Below are 20975 nucleotides of genomic sequence, written 5' to 3' on the forward strand. Positions count from 1 at the left end.
CTCTCTCCAGCTACAAAAGCAGCAACTGCTGAAGGGGCCAGAGACCGTGTGTGTGTATGTGTGCGTGAACCTGCTGCTCGGGATGTCTATAGACTACTGGGGTTTTGTTTAGTATTATATGTTATATTTTACTCTATGTTATATTTTAGTCTATGTACGCCGCCTAGAGTGGCCGTTAATTCGGCCAGATAGGCGGCCTAGAAATAAAAATTTATTATTATTATTATTATTAACAGTGGTTGCTGTGAAGAAACACAACCAAGATATTCTGAGTAGACCCAATGAAACCAGTAGTCATGACTTAAGCCCACTGATTGCAATGGATCTACTGCTCTTTACAACCCCATATCTTTACCGGCACAGCCAATAGTAATCTAAGCATAAGGCCTCTCCGCTGTTGTAACAAGCCACTAATAGGCAACAGGAAATATCGGGAATTTGGGGAAGGGCTGCAACTCAGTAGCAGAGCACTGGCTTTGCACACAGACAGTCCTTGGTTCAATCCCTGCCATCTCAGGTAGATCTGGCGAAAGACTCCTGTCTTAAACCCTAGAGCAGCGTTTCCCAACTAGTGGGCCACCAGATGTTGTTGGACCACAATTCCCATCTTTCCTGACCATTGGCAATGCTGGCTGAGGCTGATGGGAGTTGTGGTCCAACAACATCTGGAGGCACACTGGTTGGGAAACGCTGCCCTAGAGCCACTGCCAGCCAGTGCAGAAAATACTGAGCTAGATAGATCAATGGTCTGATTTGGTACAAGGCAGCTTTCTTTTTATTTTTTAATAATTTTTATTCAAATTTTTCAAAAGACAAACAGAACAAAGTCAAAAAACATAACAATACAACAAAAAAAATAAAAAAAAATAGTTGACTTCCGATTTGTCGCAGATCAGCTATAAGTATATAATATACATCAAACCTGTCCTGTCCCTTAATGTATACATACAGGGTCACTTTTCTCCATAGGCTGTCTTAATTAATCGTCAAATCCCAATATCATCATTTTATTTTGATCTTTCAACAAAAAGTCCAAGAGAGGCTTCCATTCCTTAAGAAATGTATCTGTCGATTTTTCTCTAAGTAGACATGTCAATTTATCCATCTCTACTAAGTCCATTAAATTCAATAGCCATTCTTCCATTGTTGGTGTTGATTCCATTTTCCACTTTTGTGCATATAATAATCTTGCTGCCGTAATCATATATAATATTATTCTTCCATATTTCTTTTCTATTTGTTTATCCATAAAACCCAATAAAAAAAAATCTGGTTTTGACTGAATATTTATCTTTAGAATTTTTTGCATCTTCCTACCTATCTGTGCCCAAAATGATTTTGCCTTTTTACACAGCCACCACATATGATAAAATGATCCTTCTTGTTGTTTACATTTCCAGCAAACATTAGAAACATTACCATACATTTTTGACAACTTTTCTGGAGTCATGTACCAACGGTACATCATTTTATAGAAATTTTCTTTAAGATTATAGCATAGTGTAAATTTCAAGCCTTTTTTCCACATATTTTCCCATTGATCCATTTGTATGTTATAACCAAAATTTTTTGCCCACTTTACCATACACTCTTTTACTTGTTCTTCCTCCATATCCATTTTCAGTAAGAGTTTATACATTTTCGCAATTATATTTTCATCATTTGTACACAATCCTATTTCAAAATCAGATTTACTTATTTCAAACCCATACATTTTCTTGTCCATTTTATATCTTTCTAACAATTGTAAATAGGCAAACCATTGAAAACTATATCCTTCCTTTGTCAGTTGTTCTCTCTTTCATTATATATTCTCCATGTACATTTTCTAATAGTTCTTGATAAGTTAACCATTTCTCTTTTCCAGCCATTTCTCTTCTGTAAAACGCTTCTTGACTTGAGACACAATGGTATTTTCGAATAAAACCTTGGTTTATATCTATTCCATATTTTCAACAGAGGACGTCTTATAAAATGATTGTTAAAGTCTACATTTACTTTTACTTTGTCATACCATAGATATCCATGCCATCCCCACTTCAAATTATGGCCCTCCAAATCCAATAGTCTTTTATTCCTCAATAAGATCCATTCCTTTATCCAGACTAGACAGCAGGCAGCAAAATAAAGTCTCAGATTTGGTAATCCCAGTCCTCCTCTTTCTTTGGCATCTTGTAGTAGTTTAAATTTAACTCTTGGTTTTTTTCCTTGCCATACAAATTTAGAGATATCTTTTTGCCATTGTTTAAAAGGTAAATCAGAGGATATTACAGGTATTGTTTGAAACAAAAACATCATTCTCGGTAATACACTCATTTTTATCACAGATATTCTACCCATTAATGACAATTGTAGTTTATCCCATTTTAGCAAATCTTTCTTAATCTCTGTCCATAATTTTTCATAATTATTATGAAACAACTTTGAATTTTTATTTGTCATAATGATACCTAAATATTTCAACTTTTTCTCTATTGTAAAATCTGTCTTGTCCATTAACTCTTTCTGTTCCCTTAAAGTTAAATTTTTCACCAACATCTTTGTTTTTTGATTTTTGATCTTAAATCCTGCTAACGGTCCAAATTCTTTTAATTTGTCCATCAATACATTAATTCCTTCCAAAGGGTTTTCTAGTACAATTATCAAATCATCAGCAAATGCTCTCAATTTATATTCTTCTTTTTTTATCTTTAATCCCGAAATCCTTTTATCTTGCCTTATATCTCTAAGCAGCACTTCTAAGACCAGAATAAATAAAAGGGGAGATAATGGACATCCCTGTCTTGTACCCTTTTGTATTTCACATGAATCCGTTAAATCTCCGTTAACAATTATCTGAGCCTTCTGAGATGTATAAATCGATCTAATCCATTTTATAAAATTGTCTCCAAAATCCATTTGCTCCAAAACCTGAAACATAAATTTCCAATTCAAATTATCAAATGCTTTTTCAGCATCTAAAAAAATCAAAGCTGCTTGTTTATCATTTTGTTGTTCTAAATATTCCAACACATTCAAGACATTCCTGACGTTGTCACGTAATTGTCTTTTAGGTAAAAACCCTGATTGATCTTCCTGGATAAATTGTTGCAATATTATTTTCAATCTTTCTGCCAAGATCATTGTAAAAAATTTATAGTCATTATTCAATAGAGATATTGGCCGATAATTTTTTGTTTTAGTTAAATCTTGCTCCTCTTTAGGTATTAATGTTATATTAGCATTTTTCCAACTATCCGGTATCTTTCCCTCTTGCAGAATAAAATTCATTGTAGACTGTAAAGGTAGCAAGAGTTCTTCCTCCAAACATTTATAATACATTGCAGATAACCCATCTGGTCCTGGCGCCTTTCCTAATTTAATTTTGTTTATAGCTTCAGATATCTCTCTTGACGTAATAGGGCCATTAATAGCTTGTCTCTGAAAGTCTGTAATTTTAGGCAAATTCTGTTTAGATATATACTCTTCTATTTTTTCAGATGGAATTTCCTGACACTTGTACAATGTTGAATATTGATGAAAAATCTTTTTGATTTTTACATTATCTGTCAGCGTCTCATCTCCTTCTTGTATCTTTAAAATAATATTTTTTTGACGTTCTTTTCTTAATTTATATGCTAACCATTTCCCTGGTTTATTTGCAAATTCAAAAGTCCTTTGTTTAGCAAAATTTAGTTTCCTTTCAATTTCTCTAACTGTCAGCATTGATACTTGCTTCTGTAACATTTTAATTTGATTTACAATAGAAACTTTAGTTGGATTCTTTTTCAATTCTTCCTCTTTTTGTTTTATTTCTTCCAAAATTAATTGCATTTTCTGTTGTTTCTTTTTTTTAATTCAGAGTTACATTTAATAAAATATCCCCTCATAAATGCCTTACTTGTATCCCAAACGATATTTTCATTTGTTCCTTTATGTAACTTATGTTCAAAAAACTCTTTTAATTTCTTCTTACATTCTTGTACTACTTTGTCATTCTGTAATAAAGATTCTTTTAGTCTCCATCTAAATCCAAGATTTTTTTTTTTTAAAGTTAATATCACAGGATTGTGGTCCGAAAAAGTTTTTGGTAATATATCCATTTTAAAAATATCCTTCGCTAGAATTTTAGACATCCAAATCATATCAATCCTCGAGAATGTTTTGTGTCTTTCTGAAAAATAAGTAAATTCCTTTGCGTTATCATTTATATATCTCCAGGTATCCACCAATTCTAAATGTTCCATCAGTTCAAAGCAAATCTTCGGTAATTTACCCTGTGTCTCTTTAATATTTTTTTCAGAAAGTCTATCAATTTTTGGTGAGATTACCCCATTCCAATCACCCATGACGTACCAAGGCAGCTTTCTATATACTAAAAACAAATTTCATGTAATCCTTACTGCTGGTAGGCAGCTAATAAAGATTAATCTCTGGCTGCAGCATGACAGATCCCCAGGCACCTGCCACACACACAGGAATCAGGAATATTTTCCATAAATTGGCAGCCCTCTCGCTCACTGGTATCAATAATAAGCTATTTATAGAGAGTTAGTGATCCTTCGAAGAAAGTGATAAGGAATTCTTTGAAGCTTTGGTTTCTAGGACACGCAGTTCTTTGAAGCTCAACACCACGTTAAAATTAAGACACGTTAAAAGAAGACAGAAAACAAAACAAAGCTACTACTTGAGCACAATACTCCATGCAGTTCTTCCGAAGGAAGCTAATCAGGGGAATCGTTCTTATGTTAGGCCCAAGCAAAGGGATTCATTTTGAAGGAAAAAGCTGGCTAGGCACCAGTCTGGCACAGCTTACCCAGAAGTGGAGCCCTGCACCCATTTCCCACTGGAAAAAAAAATCAGGAAACTTCCCCTCCCTTGCTATTGTCTTGCTTTGCTGTAATTAACATGTTTGGGCCAAAGAGAAGCAATTTTCAGCAGGAATTGGGCAGAGAACCCCTAAACCAGAATGAGGAACCAGACTGAGCAGGTTTTCCTACAAAATAGAACTGGTAGCATTAAGCATGACTTTAAGAAGAGTGGTTCAATGTAACGTGTAGTCTGGGCCTTAGATGAGTTGAATGGAAGCTTTTAGAGCTTTGGATTCCAGTCAACAACCCGAAGAAGCTAGAGATCAGTTTAAATTAATTCTTTCAAGCCACTTAATAGCTGTTCATGTAAAAATAAACACACTGCAATTTGGAGAAGCTATACAAAGAAACAAAAATAACTATCTTGTGTTTTCAGCATTTGAAAGTTACAAGTGAAACCTTTCAACAAAATGTTGCATTCCTGTTCAGGGTTCTAGCCAGCCACTTCCCTAGGGCAGTAATCCACTTCCCCACCCCTCAGCATTCTAAACCTACTGAGTAGGCTCACTGGGTTGTTCTGGACATTTGCTCCTGCTAGGATCCCCCCCTTTTTTTTCGTGCTTGTGAAAACATCAGGAATCCCCTGAACATGCTGATACATCCCTCTTGTGTGTGGATGGTGCCATTTTTGCTACCCATGGATCAGTGGTCAGAGAATGGGTTGGCTATTAGTATAGACTTTATGCTACAATGCAGGGGTCACTGATGCAGCACCCACTGGTGCTGTGGCATCTGAAAACGCCTTCCAAAAAACAAATACTATATATATATAACAATCAAACAGAGAAACTTCACTACAATGCAATAACAAGCAATAAAATAACATCCCCAAAACAAAAACATAGCGGCACATCTTGAAACATCTTTAGAGTCACGGATCCTTCCTCCTCTGTCTTGCCAATACAACACTCACCCCACTAACACATGCACATCACACCCAATTCTGCCGTACATCTACACGGATCATACAATACCTGCTACTTATTCAATATCACTCATCCCATTCTACTCCCACACCTCTCTCTCTCTCACACACACACACACACAAGTACACAGAAACACAGCAATCCTCCCAATCACTCCAATTTCTCCCCCTCAAATCATTATCCATTACCAGTCACTCTTTCCACTCAAAAAAAGAAAAAAAATACTGCAAAAAAAAAAGGAGACAATAAAACTGACAGAACCATATTAATAGCAACACAAATTGCCACCCATCGATAGCACAGATTTACTGTTCTTGACAGCAAGCTGGCTCTCATCCAGGTTGGTGTTTCCCACCCAAGGATGGATGGAATTACACCCCAGCCCCCATATTCATTCCTCTCATCAAGGAATACCCTCAAACAATTCAACCCACACAAGAGGCATGTAAAAAAAAACCTGAAGGAGGGCACCCTCATCACAATCCTAACCCCTTTTGCTTAGCAGTGCTGGTTTTGTAGTTCTCTGGCTAAATGGCAATCGTCAGCAACAGCTGGTTCTGCTCACTTCCTCCACAGTTTTGCCTAACGAGATGATTCCTAGGCCCAGAAGGATAAGTCTTAAAGTCAGTGTCTGCTTGGGGAAGGCAAACCTCAGCAGTGGTTTAAGGGTTTTCTGACTGGATGGTCAGTAGCAGCCACTGGTTCCATTCACTTTTTTGCAGTTCTGCTCCAGGGCCAGCAAGGGTATCACAGAGCAAGGAGGACAGGCATTCTTACCTCTCTCCACCATCCCTTGCTCTTTATTACCTGGTCTATAAGTCAGCATCTCACTGGGCATGGGAGTAAACCCCATTAAAGACAAAAAAGGTTACTTCTGTGTAGACAAGCATACCATTGTACTGTAACTTAACTAAACAGTGACTTCTTAATGATGCCTGGTCTTTGGCTTCTGCACAGCAGGAGACATGTCTAAGCCTCTGCAAAGTTTTCACATTTTGCATTCGCCTTTTTTTTTTTTTTAGGAGGGAGGAGATTCTTCAACATTCATATAATAATATTCGCAGAAAATAGCTTCTGTGGAGTACCTGATCTCAGATGAAGCGACCACAGGAAAGACACATCCTAGGAAAAAAAGGAAGTAGGTTGCCCAGCTGACTGCCACTAGCAGGCTTTAGCAATCCTGAATCCTATTGCAAGGCTTTTTCATGTGGATCAAGTAGCAGGATTCTAAAATGGTAGGTTCTGACTGCTTGCGAAGTAACAGGCAACACAGATGTCATCTAGGAGCCACAGTGGACAAAATAGGAGCTGCGATGATGATGAGTCCATGTGCTGGTCTGGGAAAATTCTTTGATAAAAGATTCTGCCTCCTTGAGAGCCAGTGTGGTGTAGTGGTTAAGGTGTTGGACTACGACCTGGGAGACCAGGGTTCAAATCCTCACACAGTCATGAAGCTCACTGGGTGACCTTGGGCCAGTCACTGCCTCTCAGCTTCATAGGAAGGCAATGGTAAACCCCCTCTGAATACCGCTCACCAGGAAAACCCTATTCATAGGGTCGCCATAAGTCAGGATTGACTTGAAGGCAGTCCGTTTCCATTGTCTGCCTCCTACTCATTGCAGGCGTTACAGACAAAGCATTTCAATTTCACTCATTAGGCAGGGTCAAGGGGAGGCATGCTCAGGCACCGGAAACCAATACAGCTCTCCAGGGCTGTGTCTGGCTCTCAGCATTCACCATAGGCCACATCGCCTCCAAACTGGCCATGCTCCAGTGCATTTGCATGGCTGGAATGTGTCCTTAAACTGAATAATGTCTCTCAAGTGTAGAAACCTCTGACTTTTACAGAGCTGGAGCGTCACATTCATTGTTTTGCCCACCTTTTGCCTCTGGACATCTTTTGTCTCTTGCCTTGCCCACTATACACAAGAATCCTCTGGAAGGTTGTACGTGAGGGATTGCAGCCCTTGGGATAAAAAAGGCTCCCCACCCTTGCATCAGACTCTTTCAAGTTCAAGATTTGTCTCTGGCTTCAGTTGGAACTGGTTTCAGCATGCTTATCCCAGTCTGAAGGGCAAGGATGTCTTCTCTGCCTAGCACGCTAGGAAACTGGGACATGTTAAAAAGAGAAAGGGAGGAATTTCTATTTGGCACCTGACTTGTATATGTTTATTGCTTCTCAGAGTTGTATCACATGTCTCTCCAGGCTTCAATAAGCTTGTGCTTGATACTTAGGGCCCATCCATACCTCCTTTTAATCTACAATCTAACTCCCTTGTGTGTCCATTAATTCACTGGTGTCTATATACCATTCCCCACCATTTTGAACTTTATCCTAGTTAAACCTGCACTTCCCCTACCCTGCTATAAACCAATTATTTTTTCTGTCTCGATTATTAACCACTCTAACCTCTGTAGTGCGGATGTCTTTCCTCACTTTTTTGTATGATGGACGGATGTTAGATTCCACCCTCTGTACATGCCTCCTCCTCCTCTTCCTCTCTTGCAGTTCATTTCTGCTTCCAATACTGAACCAGGAAACTTCCTCCGTACTCCGTACTCCAAGAGTGGTCGTCGGTGGCTCTGCTTCGGACTGGTAGGAGGTTTCGAGTGGAGTGCCACAGGGTTCTGTCCTGGGGCCGATACTCTTCAACATTTTTATCAATGACTTAGATGGACGGGGTGGAGGGAAGCCTTATGAAGTTTGCAGATGATATGAAACTGGGAGGGATAGCTAACACAATGGAAGACAGGAATAAAATCCAAAGGGACCTGGATAGACTAGTCAATTGGGCTGAAATTAATAAAATGAAATTCAATAAAGACAAATGCAAGATTCTGCATTTAGGCCACAAAAACAAAATGCACGGGTACAGGATGGGAAATACCCGGCTTAGCAGTAGTGCGTGTGAGAAGGACCTTGGAATTGTAGTGGATCGCAAGTTGAACATGACCCAGCAGTGTGATGCTGCGGCAAAAAAGGCGAACACAGTTTTGGGATGCATAAACAGAGCTATAGTTTCCAGGTCGAGGGAAGTAATAGTCCCACTATATTCTGCATTAGTCAGGCCTCATCTGGAATACTGCGTTCAGTTCTGGGTGCCTCATTTTAAGAAAGATATAGACAAGTTAGAGCGGGTTCAGAAGAGGGCGACGAGGATGATAGCCGGTATGGAGAACAAGTCTTATGAGGAAAGGTTGAAGAAACTTGGCATGTTCAGTTTGATGAAGAGAAGGCTGAGGGGTGACATGATTGCACTCTTTAAGTACCTGAAGGGCTGTCACATAGAGGAGGGTACAGATTTGTTCTCTGCTGCCCCAGAGGGTAGGACTAGGTCTAATGGTTTGAAGTTGCAGGAGCGTAGATTCAGATTGGACATTAGAAGGAACTTCTTGACAGTAAGAGCTGTTTGGCAATGGAACCGAGTGCCTAGGGAGGTGGTGGGATCCCCTTCGCTGGATGTCTTCAAGCAGAGACTGGACAGCTATCTGCGGGAGATGCTCTAGCTGTGGATTTCCTGCTGTGAGCAGGGGGTTGGACTCGATGGCCTACAAAGCCCCTTCCAACTCTATGATTCTATGATTCTCCTTCTGGCTTCTGTAACTGTATCGTATTACATTTTTTTTAAACTACTCTTTTGCAATCAAAGGTAAAATCAAGTGTTTACTGAATCAAGTTTCCACTTAAAAGCTATTTTGTGATATTATGTAAGCAAAGTTAATAGACTTCACTGAAAACATGGCAAACCTGCGAAGGCGTCTTAATTCAAAGTCAGATACACGTTTTTGCTCTCTTCCGGAAAAGTGTGGGAAAAGCAAATTACTGTGCTGGACCAATCATCATAAAGGGGTGGCCTTAGGGGTGTGACTAATGCAGAAGCGAATAAGACAAAAAAAAATTAACGCTCACATGAATGGATGTGAAAATTCAGGTTTTAAAAAACTAATCCAAGCACAAACAGAACATGTATGGATCTTGAGGCCACCAGCCGAATATGGAAAATGTGGATTTTGAGGTTAAGTATGTCTGGGCCCTTAGCTGCAGTCAAATTAGACCATCATGGCTTTGGTTTGGTGTACCATTATGTCCCCATGAAGGCATTAAAATCTGCAGTAGAAGTCCTCCTTAGAATCTCTCTTCCTCCCTTTGCTCCCCCCACAACAATAGGAAAGGGACAAGTCATATTTGGTAGTGGCCCTTACTTAATTGTGAAATGAAGCTTGTTGCAGCAAAAATCCACCATACCGTGTCTTAGAAAACAATGTAAAATATTTGCTAAAAGTATGTGCAATTAACACAATTATTTTCAATAATTACCTTTTGCTGTATTTTTATTTACAGATCCTTAAACTTGCTTTCTGGAGTGGTTTTGTTGTGCTTTATTGATAATGTTAACAGTTTTTATGGCCATGATCTAGCCTAATTTCAATCAAAGTTAACACATGCTTAACGATTCCATGTGATTCAAAAGTACTCAGACTGGATTGTACCCCAAATATTTATTATATCATAGAGGCAAGGCACTTAAGATTATAGACTAAAAGTGTTATAACTTAATAAAAGAAGTTCCTTTTTCACTTCTTGGCAACAGAGGACACTGTGCAAAGTCACTCACTTTTTTACACAGACGCTCACTTTTATGTCCTTGGGCCTCTGACAGCAAGTTCCTTCCCTGCAATTGCTTATAACACTGCAATTTCCATTTTAATTTCAAGACGCTCTTAAATTAGAGCCTATAACTTTTAGACTATGACAGCCAAGCACTAGATTAACCTCTGGCTCACACACACCACATCGAGCAATACTGCTTGTGCAGCAGTTACTATGCATGGAACGTAGCAGAGCTGGCAAACGATTTACAGGTCTCCTATTGCCTCCTTGGCTGCTGCAGGATCGTGGTACTGCCGCAGCAACACGTGCAAGGAAAACAGAAGTTCAGAAGAAAGTGAAAGACAAACAATGGAATTCTTCATTAAATGGCACCAAGATAAGAACCAGGCAGTGTTTTCTTTCTTGAAAAGGGGGGAGGAAGCATCCTTGCCATCATTTCCAAGCATTTTGATATCTGAACTTCACACCATTTTAAGAGAGTTTTCAGAGTGCAAAATCAAGCACAGGGTTTTTAAAGTTTAAGAACATAAGAAGAGCCTGCTGGATCAGGCCAGTGGCCCATCTAGTCCAGCATCCTGTTCTCACAGTGGCCAACCAGGTGCCTGGGGGAAGCCCGCAAGCAGGACCCGAGTGCAAGAACACTCTCCCCTCGTGAGGCTTCCGGCAACTGGTTTTCAGAAGCATGCTGCCTCTGACTAGGGTGGCACAGCACAGCCATCACGGCTAGTAGCCATTGATAGCCCTGTCCTCCATGAACTTGTCTAATCTTCTTTTAAAGCCGTCCAAGCTGGTGGCCATTACTGCATCTTGTGGGAGCAAATTCCATAGTTTAACTATGCGCTGAGTAAAGAAGTACTTCCTTTTGTCTGTCCTGAATCTTCCAACATTCAGCTTCTTTGAATGTCCACGATTTCTAGTATTATGAGAGAGGGAGAAGAACTTTTCTCTATCCACTTTCTCAATGCCATGCATAATTTTATACACTTCTATCATGTCTCCTCTGACCCGCCTTTTCTCTAAACTAAAAAGCCCCAAATGCTGCAACCTTTCCTCGTAAGGGAGTCGCTCCATCCCCCTGATCATTCTGGTTGCCCTCTTCTGAACCTTTTCCAACTCTATAATATCCTTTTTGAGATGAGGTGACCAGAACTGTACACAGTATTCCAAATGCGGCCGCACCATAGATTTATACAATGGCATTATGATATCGGCTGTTTTATTTTCAATACCTTTCCTAATTACCCCTAGCATGGAATTTGCCTTCTTCACAGCTGCCGCACACAGGGTCGACATTTTCATCGTGCTGTCCACTACAACCCCGAGGTCTCTCTCCTGGTCGGTCACCGCCAGTTCAGACCCCATGAGCGTATATGTGAAATTAAGATTTTTTGCTCCAATATGCATAATTTTACACTTGTTTATATTGAATTGCATTTGCCATTTTTCCGCCCGTTCACTCAGTTTGGAGAGGTCTTTTTGGAGCTCTTCGCAATCCCTTTTTGTTTTAACAACCCTGAACAATTTAGTGTCGTCAGGAAACTTGGCCACTTCACTGCTCACTCCTAATTCCAGGTCATTAATGAACAAGTTGAAAAGTACAGGTCCCAATACCGATCCTTGAGGGACTCCACTTTCTACAGCCCTCCATTGGGAGAACTGTCCGTTGATTCCTACTCTCTGCTTTCTGCTTCTTAACCAATTCCTTATCCACAAGAGGACCTCTCCTCTGATTTCATGACTGCTAAGCTTCCTCAGAAGTCTTTGGTGAGGTACCTTGTCAAACGCTTTTTGAAAGTTTAAGTACACTATGTCCACTGGATCACCTCTATCTATATGCTTGTTGACACTCTCAAAGAATTCTAATAGGTTACTGAGACAGGACTTTCCCCTGCAGAAGCCATGCTGGCTCTGCCTCAGCAAGGCTTGTTCTTCTATGTGCTTAGTTAATCTAGCTTTAATAATACTTTCTATCAGTTTTCCAGGGACAGAAGTTAAGCTAACTGGCCTGTAATTTCCGGGATCCCCTCTGGATCCCTTTTTGAAGATTGGCGTTACAGTTGCCACTTTCCAGTCCTCAGGCACGGAGGAGGACCCGAGGGACAAGTTACATATTTTAGTTAGCAGATCAGCAATTTCACATTTGAGTTCTTTGAGAACTCTCGGATGGATGACATCCGGGCCCGGTGATTTGTCAGTTTTTATATTGTCCATTAAGCTTAGAACTTCCTCACTCGTTACCACTATTTGTCTCAGTTCCTCAGAATCCCTTCCTGCAAATGTCAGTTCAGGTTCAGGGATCTGCCCTATATCTTCCACTGTGAAGACAGATGCAAAGAATTCATTTAGCTTCTCTGCAATCTCCTTATCGTTCTTTAGTACACCTTTGACTCCCTTATCATCCAAGGGTCCAATCGCCTCCCTAGATGGTCTCCTGTTTGTACAGTAGGGCCCTGCTTTTCGGCGTTCCGCTAATATGGTGGCTTTCAATTAGAGTAAGGCCCCACTCATATGGAGCTTGTTGAGCTTTTACGGCGTTTTTCGGGTGTTGGGTGCCATTTTATTGACGGAGTTTCGCTTTTCGGCAGGTTTCGCTTTTTGGCGGGGGTCTGGAATGTAACCTGCCTTATGAGTGGGGCCCTACTGTATTCCATTAAAAGTGCTGGCCTCTTATAGCGCAAAGAGACACCATGTTAGACCATGGCATGGATCCAATCCAGGGAAAGTTGGTCATGCTCTTATCCCATTAAAATGAGTGTAACTTAAATTATTCACAAGTAATTTGATGAAGTGGGACTTCAGTACAACTAACTATGCACATATGTTTGCACATTTTAATGACAAACTCTGGAAAGCAAAGAACACTCCCTGCCTTCTACACTTTCACTATAAATATCCAACATGGGAAAATAGAACTGACCCTGGTCCCTACAGCGTATATTTGCACAGTTGTAGTTTAAAGGGCTGCAGAAGGGGTTAACTGGCCATGGAGCTCCTTCCTCCCCCTCCATTAGCGTCCAAAACGTCCCCTCAGGAGACCCACCATAATGCCTCTACTTATGCTTGGCACTTTCACGGATCAAGTGGAAGGGCTACAGTGACTGTCCTCAGAAATGGTTCCAGGGAGCTAGAAAGTGGGAGGCAGGCAAGCAGATACATTTTGATTCTTGCTACTTTTACTCTAGCGATTTTATATTTTTAATTGTGCTTTTGATGAAGATAACAGGGGTGCTGTTTGAGGGACCTCAACAAATCCAAAGATGGTGGGGAGGAGAGCCTGGCTGGGAGTCCAGAGTCTGTGAGTTCAAATCCCCACTCATGTCTCCTGGGTATCAAGAGCCAGCTAAAGATCACCCCACAGAGAGTGACTCAGGGGTTACGTGCCCTGCCACCTGTGCAGCCGTGGGCAAGCTGTATTGTCCCAAGAAGCCCAGTAGCCCCCCAGCTGGCAGTTGCAGACAAGGAAGGGGCTGGCTTGTGCAGCTGGGGCAAGCTGAGCAGGCCCTAGCCAGCTGGGGAGGACTAGCCTCAGAGGGAGGCAATGGCAGACCCCCTCTGAATACTGCTTACCATGAAATCCCTATTCATAGTGTAGCCATAAGTTGGGATCGACTTGAAGGCAGTCCATTTCCATTTTTCCAATAAGAAGAGGGGCACTGGAGGCACTATTTGAAGGGTAAATTGCCCATCGTGGTTGAAGGGAAAGGTAATACTGAATGGGATGGGGCAGGTGCGGGGACAGTGAGATGGGGGAAAAATAATAAAAAGGGCAACGGGTGGGGAGAATACTACAGCTCAGTGGTGCGTCACATCCTTTTCATGCAAATGGTCCCAGGTTAGACTAGGCAAGACTCCTCTCTGAGAACGTGCAGAGTCACTGCCAGTCAGTGTCGGCTAGATGAATCAATGATGCAATTCCTTATACAGCTTCCCATGTTCCTACCACATATGTGGGGCTGCCCTTGAGGCTGGTCCGGAAGCGGCAGCTGATGCAAAATGTAGTGGCATAACTATTCACTGGGGCAGGACATCACCAATATGTCACACCGCTGCTGAAAGAACTGCACTGGCAGCCCAGTAACTACTGGGCTACGTTCAAGGTGTTGGTTTTGGTGGATAAAGCTCTATGCAGCTTGGGACCAGGATACCTGAAAGACCATCTTACCCCTTATATATCCAGTCGATCCCTGTGCTCTGCAGGTGAGGGCCTCCTACAGATACCAGCCACTTTTGCACCATGCATTTATTCCACTACTATTCCACTTTAAACAGTCATGGTTTCCCCTAAGAAATCCTGGGAAGTGTAGTTTATGAAGGATGCTGACTGAGAGTTGTTAGGAGACTCCAATTCTCCTCGCAGAGCTACAATTCTCAGAGTGGTTTAACAATCAATCCCTCTTCCAAGGGAACTCTGGCAATTGCAGGTCTGTGAAGGGAATTAAACCAAGAGTAGGGATGTTGAATAATCAACAGGGGAACACACTGACTGATCGAGATAAAATAAAAGGAAGATGGAAACAATACACTGAAGAATTAAATAAAAAAGATGCACGAATGACAGATTCATTCATGGAGGAACCTATGATGAACCAGAGATTTTAGAATGTGTGGTGAAAGCTGCTCTTAACATTATTGAAAGAAACAAATCACCAGGAACAGATGGCATACCAATAGAGTTGCTACCAGTTACTGAGACTGAATCTGTCCAAATTCTGACAAAAAATGGTCAAGAAATATGGAAAACTAAACAATGGCCCACAGACTGGAAGCGTTTAATATACATCCCAATTCCAAAGAAAGGAGATCCCAGGGAATGCAGTAATTATTGAACTATTGCCTTAATATCCCATGCAAGTAAAGTAATGCTCAAGATTCTACAACAAAGGCTCTTACCATATACGGAGCGAGAAATGCCAGATATCCAAGCTGGATTTAGAAAGATGAAGAAGCACCAGAGATCATATCGCAAACATACGTTGGATAATGGAATGGACTAAGGAATTTCAAAAGGAAATCACCCTGTGCTTTATAGATTATAGCAAAGTCTTTGACTGTGTAGATCATGAAAAACTATGGAATGCTTTAAAAGAAATGGGGGTGCCACAGCATCTGATAGTCCTCATGCGCAACCTATACACTGGACAAGAGGCTACTCTAAGGACAGAATATGGAGAAAGTGATTGGTTCCCTACTGGAAAGGGTGTGAGACGGGTGCATTTTATCACCCTATTTGTTTAACCTATATGCAGAATATATCATACGGGAATGCTGGGAAAAACAGAAGGAAGTAGAAAAAGAGGAAGGCCAAACAAGAGATGGATTGATTCCATAAAGGAAGCCACAGACCTGAATTTACAAGATCTGAACAGGGTGGCTCATGACAGATGCTATTGGAGGTCACTGATTCATAGGGTCACCATAAGTCATAATCGACTTGAAGAAACATAACAATAATCGACTAGACAGGTGCTGTCTTTTCAGAATCTACCAAAGACCTTCCACTTTCAGCAAACCTTTTGAAGTAGAAACTTTTATCCAATTCTGCAACGGTGTTGGAATTGTTTTTAAATATTTTTTTAAAGATGTTCTGTTTTTTAAGACGTTTTACAGATGTTTTTGGTGTTTTGTCACTTGTTTGTCCCACTCTGTGAGGAAGAGCTGGATATAAATTTAATAAATAAATAAAACATTGGAAATACACATACACAGTCCAGGGAAATGCCACACAGGGACTGTCAACGACAACAGAGAAGTAGGATACCCAAACAGGGCTAGAGACCCATTGGAAGAGGTGCAGGTTTTGAAGTCTAGCTCTTCAAAGAGGAAAGGGATTCCAAAGGGATGTCAAAAGCAAGCAGGGATTGGAAATTCAACCCGAGGACCACAGGCAGCGCGTACAAAGCAGCCAAGAAAAGGCAGAGCAGACACTGGATAGAGAACGGAAGTGGTGGATTGTCCAACACTGGACGCGTTCAAGAGGCAACTGGATAGCCACTTGTTGCATATACTTTAATTTGGTTTCCTGCAGTGAGCAGGGGGTTGGACTCTATGGCCTTAAAAGCCCCTTCCAACTCTAGTATTCTATGGTTCTGTATTCCCAAAGGCTCTTGCAAAAGTCTCTGTAGCTTCTGTGAAAGGTGGAACGAGCCATATCTCATTACGCTTTGCACACAGAAGGTCGCAGGTTCAGTGCTCACCATTGCCAGGGATCAAACCTGGTCACAGGGCAGAGGAACAAAGGGAACTGCCTTATATTGAGTGGGTCCATTGGTCCATCTAGCTCAGTTCTGTCAGCACTGACCGGCAGCTGCTCTCCACGATTTCAGACAGGGGTCTCTTCCCACCCCTTCCTGGAGATGCCAGGGGTTGAACCTGGGACCTTCTGCATGTAGCGCTGATACTCTACCACTACCCTATTCTTGCCCAAGGCTCTGGAGAGTGACCACCAGTCCAAGGCGACAATACTGGACTAGATGGAGAACCCCTCATTCCCCATCTCCTCCTGAAACAGAGCCCAAGTATGTGTAATGTGAACTGAACACACATCCACCCTTCCCTCTCTACTAAATTTTAAGACTGGGAGCACCTCTGGGCAGGGACACATCTTTTTTTGGCTGTTGCTCCATAAAGCAGCATTATGTACACCAATGGGGTGTGGAATAAGTATTATTTATATGAAGAATAAAGCAGTGGGTTTGCCATTCAGACAATTCAGACATTCAGCAAGATAGGTCAGGTTAAAAAAAAAATGAGGAGAAAGGCAAAAATAAAACAGCATAGCAGATAAAATAAGATCTAGGAAAAATATGTTTTTTTTAAGGGGGGGGCTAAAATTTTATAAGTTTAAATAAAATATCACCCACACACGGGCACTAAAGGAGAGACAGAAACGGAAAAAAGTTGATTTTCTTAATGGAAGGGCTAAGATTCTTCAGTAAAGAGGGGGGCAAAATTTGATAAAAGAGCATATAAAAAAAGCTAAGCAAGAGAGCCTCTAAGTACGTCAACAGAACAAACACCCTTTTGCTCTCATATTTATACATCACGATTTTAACTGTTAGCCACCCTGAAAATACTTCATTAAAACAGCATTGTTTCGTTTGCTAAAAAAAAAAAGTCTGAAAAATAAATAAATACACTGATAAATATCTGGATAGAAAGCAGAGCTCTTAACGTTAAGCAGAGCTCAGGTGAATGGGCGAGGCTTACCTCTGAGCACGTGCAAAGGGCATTTACCCCTCTTCCTACCTCCTACTTTTTTACTTTTTGGGGGGGCTCCCCCGCTTCTCTGGCGAGGAAAATTAAGCCGAATATTAACTAAACATGGAGAAGAGAACAAAAAAAGGGGGTATGTGAGGAGAACGAGAGACTACTCTGAGGAGAGGAAACGAAATATTTGCTCGCTCACCTGCAGTTTTTATTTTCCCCGCCTCACGAGTTCTCTTACCCCCCTGAGACCACCGAGCGACGCCTCAGACGACGCCTCGCATCTGTCCTTTTATAACCCAGTGCCGGTTCCCGCCCGCCTCCTCCGCCTCCTGATAGGCTAAGAGCGAGCCGTCACCATCGTTCTCCTCCGCCGAGCCCCCGTTTAGGGAGGAAAATGGACGCGACCAATCAGACCGTTGCTTGCCGCTGTAGAGCTGAGAGCGGTTACTATGGAAACCGCTGGGCGCGTCGGGGCGGGGCCGGCCACCTTTGACGCAAAAGCTATGCGGTGAGGAGGGGTGGGGAGTGACGTCAGCCCAGAAGTTAATACTGTGCTAGCAGCGCCTTGCTATCTCGACGTCATAGCTAACTAAGGGGCTTCTAGGTCTATTTTTTCTAGCTCTAGGTCTATTTGGAGAGCCAGTGTGGTGTAGTGGTTACTAAGGTGTTGGACTAGGACCTGGGAGACCAGGGTTCAAATCCGCACACAGTCATGAAACTCACTGGGTGACCTTGGACCAGTCACTGCCTCTCAGCCTCATGAAAACCCTATTTGTAGGGTCGCCATAAGTCAGAATAAGTCAGGTCTATTTCGAATGGAGACAATAGTCAAGAAATCAGAAGAAGGGTAGGACTGGGGAGGGCAGCTGTGAGAGAACCAGAAAAGGTCCTCAAATGCAAAGATGTATCACTGAACACCAAAGTTCAGACCATGGTATTCCCGATCTCCATGTATGGATGTGGAAGTTGCACAGTAAAAAAGGCGGATAAGAGAAAAATCAACTCATTTGAAATGTGGTGTTGGTGGAGAGCTGTGCACATACCATGGACTGCAAAAAAGACAGATAATTGGGTATTAGAACAAATTAAACCAGAACTGTCACTAGAAGCTAAAATTATGAAACTGATACTTTGTTGTTATCATACTTTGGAGACATCATGAGAAGACATGAGTCACTAGAAAAGACAATAATGCTGGGGAAACCGGGAGTAGAAAAAGAGGAAGACCAAACAAGAGATGGACTGATTCCATAAAGGAAGCCACAGACCTGAACTTACAAGATCTGAACAGGGAGACTTGAAGACACATAACAACAACAACAAAGGTCTATTTGGAAGGAGAATTCTGGTGGGCCGGCGTGGGTCGCAGTAGATAAATGGTAAAACAGCAAGTTAATTCTCATTCAGCGTTTCCCACAACACAATTGTGAGGTAGGCCCTGTTGTTGACAAGAGAAAAAGCAGGATGGAAACAAAACAAAACAACAAATTATCATCCTTATATTGAGGGAGGGGCAGCAGAAGCTCATCTTGGAGTTCTATGGTTTATTTCAACATTATTTTTACAACACGCCTGTGTGGAGATAAGGTCCTGCAAGCTGTATGCAAGAGGAAATGCAGGATGGATGGATGGATGGATAAATAAATGTCGTTATATTTATTTATTAAATTTATATCCCACCCTTCCTCCCAGGCGGAGCCCAGGGCGGCAAGGAGAGGCGGCAAAAGGTTGTCTCAGTGGCTACATGAGAAGTTCATGTTTTGGTGAGAGGCTGAAGGAGAGCAGGAACTTCACCACTTCCAGCTCTAAGTCACTGTGCTGCCACCTAATGGGTTCAGCCTTTCTTTATCCTTCCCTCTCTTCCTTCCCCACCCCTCCGGAAAAAATTATGTGCAAAACTTTTTTTAAAAGCTACTCTTGCAACATATGTCTCAAACTTGTTTTAGATGTTACATCATGTTTTATTATGTTTAGATTTTTTAAAAGAGTTTTTAAATGTTTTAAATATTTTTTTTATTGATTAAAGAAGTGTTTGGGAGCCTGGGGAACTTTTGGAGGAAGGCTGGAATATAAATTTTATAATAAATAGTCATTGTCAGCCATGCATGACAAAAATTTCCAGGTAAAGATTTGGGGGCGGAGGCAGGCAGAAGAGCACATAAAATGTAGAAGTGCAAGAGAAGCTTTTTCTTCCCCTCCTGCAACAGAAGGATATTTTGGGGACAGGGAGCATACAGGGCATTAGATGGTACATATATACTGTAGATGTTGTCACAGCAGGTGGTGTCTTTAAAGACTGAACCCCCTATAATGTTTACATTTTTATAGCCTGCTTTTCACCACTAAAAACAATCCCAGAGCAGGTTACAATCATAATATATTAAAACTCAGTACATAATAAAACCAACTATACGGCACTGTCCATACTAAACAATCATTCCTCGTATCAAGCATACAGTAAAAAATCATATATACAATTTAAATGTGTTGCCTGCCAATCTGAAAGGTTTTTAAGATGATTCATGGGATAGAGTAGGGGTTGGAAACCTCAAGCCTGGGTACCAGATATGTGCAGCCCTCCTGGCCGCTCAATCCAGCCCTCGGGACTCTCCCTAGGAATCTCCTCCTCTGTCACTGGCCTTACTCCCTGCTCCCTTTGAACACATTTGGTGGCCGGAGGAGGCCTTGAACTGTGATGCCTCTTGTTTACCTTGATGTAGGATGGAGAGCCGCAAGGTATATAAAGGTATAAATATAAGAATCACATTCATGGATTGATTTGCATTTTCTTACTTTTTTCCGTTTTCTATTTTCCTGCATTCATTTTACTTCATCGTATATTACTTTTGTATTAGGAAGTAGTTTTTATTTGTTAACATTTTCTTATTGTTGTGTGAGCCACTTTGAGCTCAGCTTGGTTGCTGGAAAAGTGGCGTGAAAATACTGAATCAAATTCATTGCCATGCTCACTTTGGTCTCTGGCTCTGCCCACAATTGGCAAATGGCCCCCAGGAGGGTTCCCTGGAGGGAGCACAGCCCTTAGACAGTTCACCACCCCTGGAATAAAGGTTGCACCCCGAAACATAGACCCAGACGGAAAATAATGCAAACCAGTTGGGCCAAGCTGTCCTGAAATGCAGGCTTAGTTTGTGCTGTTTCTATGAGAAGTTTGAAAAATGTAGATGCAATAAGCACAGTGATTACTGTTCTGCATGCTCAATGTATGTATCCTGTATGCATTCAAGCATGATTGTTCCTTTGGGTATGAGAAGCCATGATTAACTAGACAAGACAATAATGCTGGGGAAAACAGAAGGGAGTAGAGAAAGAGGAAGGCCAAACAAGAGATGGGTTGATTCCGTAAAGGAAGCCGCAGACCTG

General features: G+C 41.5%; 1 protein-coding gene across 2 annotated transcripts in view; it reads right to left on the bottom strand.

The window, feature by feature from the left end:
* The window catches only part of LOC133384002 (L-threonine 3-dehydrogenase, mitochondrial-like), a 40409-nt gene extending 22514 nt beyond the window's left edge, over positions 1-17895 (bottom strand). Inside the window, exon 1 of one of the 2 annotated variants that reach the window (XM_061625802.1) lies at positions 17794-17895. The gene's annotated coding sequence lies outside the window, so the exon portion shown is untranslated. The remainder of the gene's footprint in view (positions 1-17793) is intronic. The other variant, XM_061625803.1, reaches the window with a different exon arrangement.
* Between the last annotated feature and the right edge of the window lie 3080 nt (positions 17896-20975).

Source organism: Rhineura floridana, chromosome 4, assembly GCF_030035675.1.
Source record: "Rhineura floridana isolate rRhiFlo1 chromosome 4, rRhiFlo1.hap2, whole genome shotgun sequence".
In the NCBI taxonomy this organism is placed as follows: domain Eukaryota; kingdom Metazoa; phylum Chordata; class Lepidosauria; order Squamata; family Rhineuridae; genus Rhineura; species Rhineura floridana.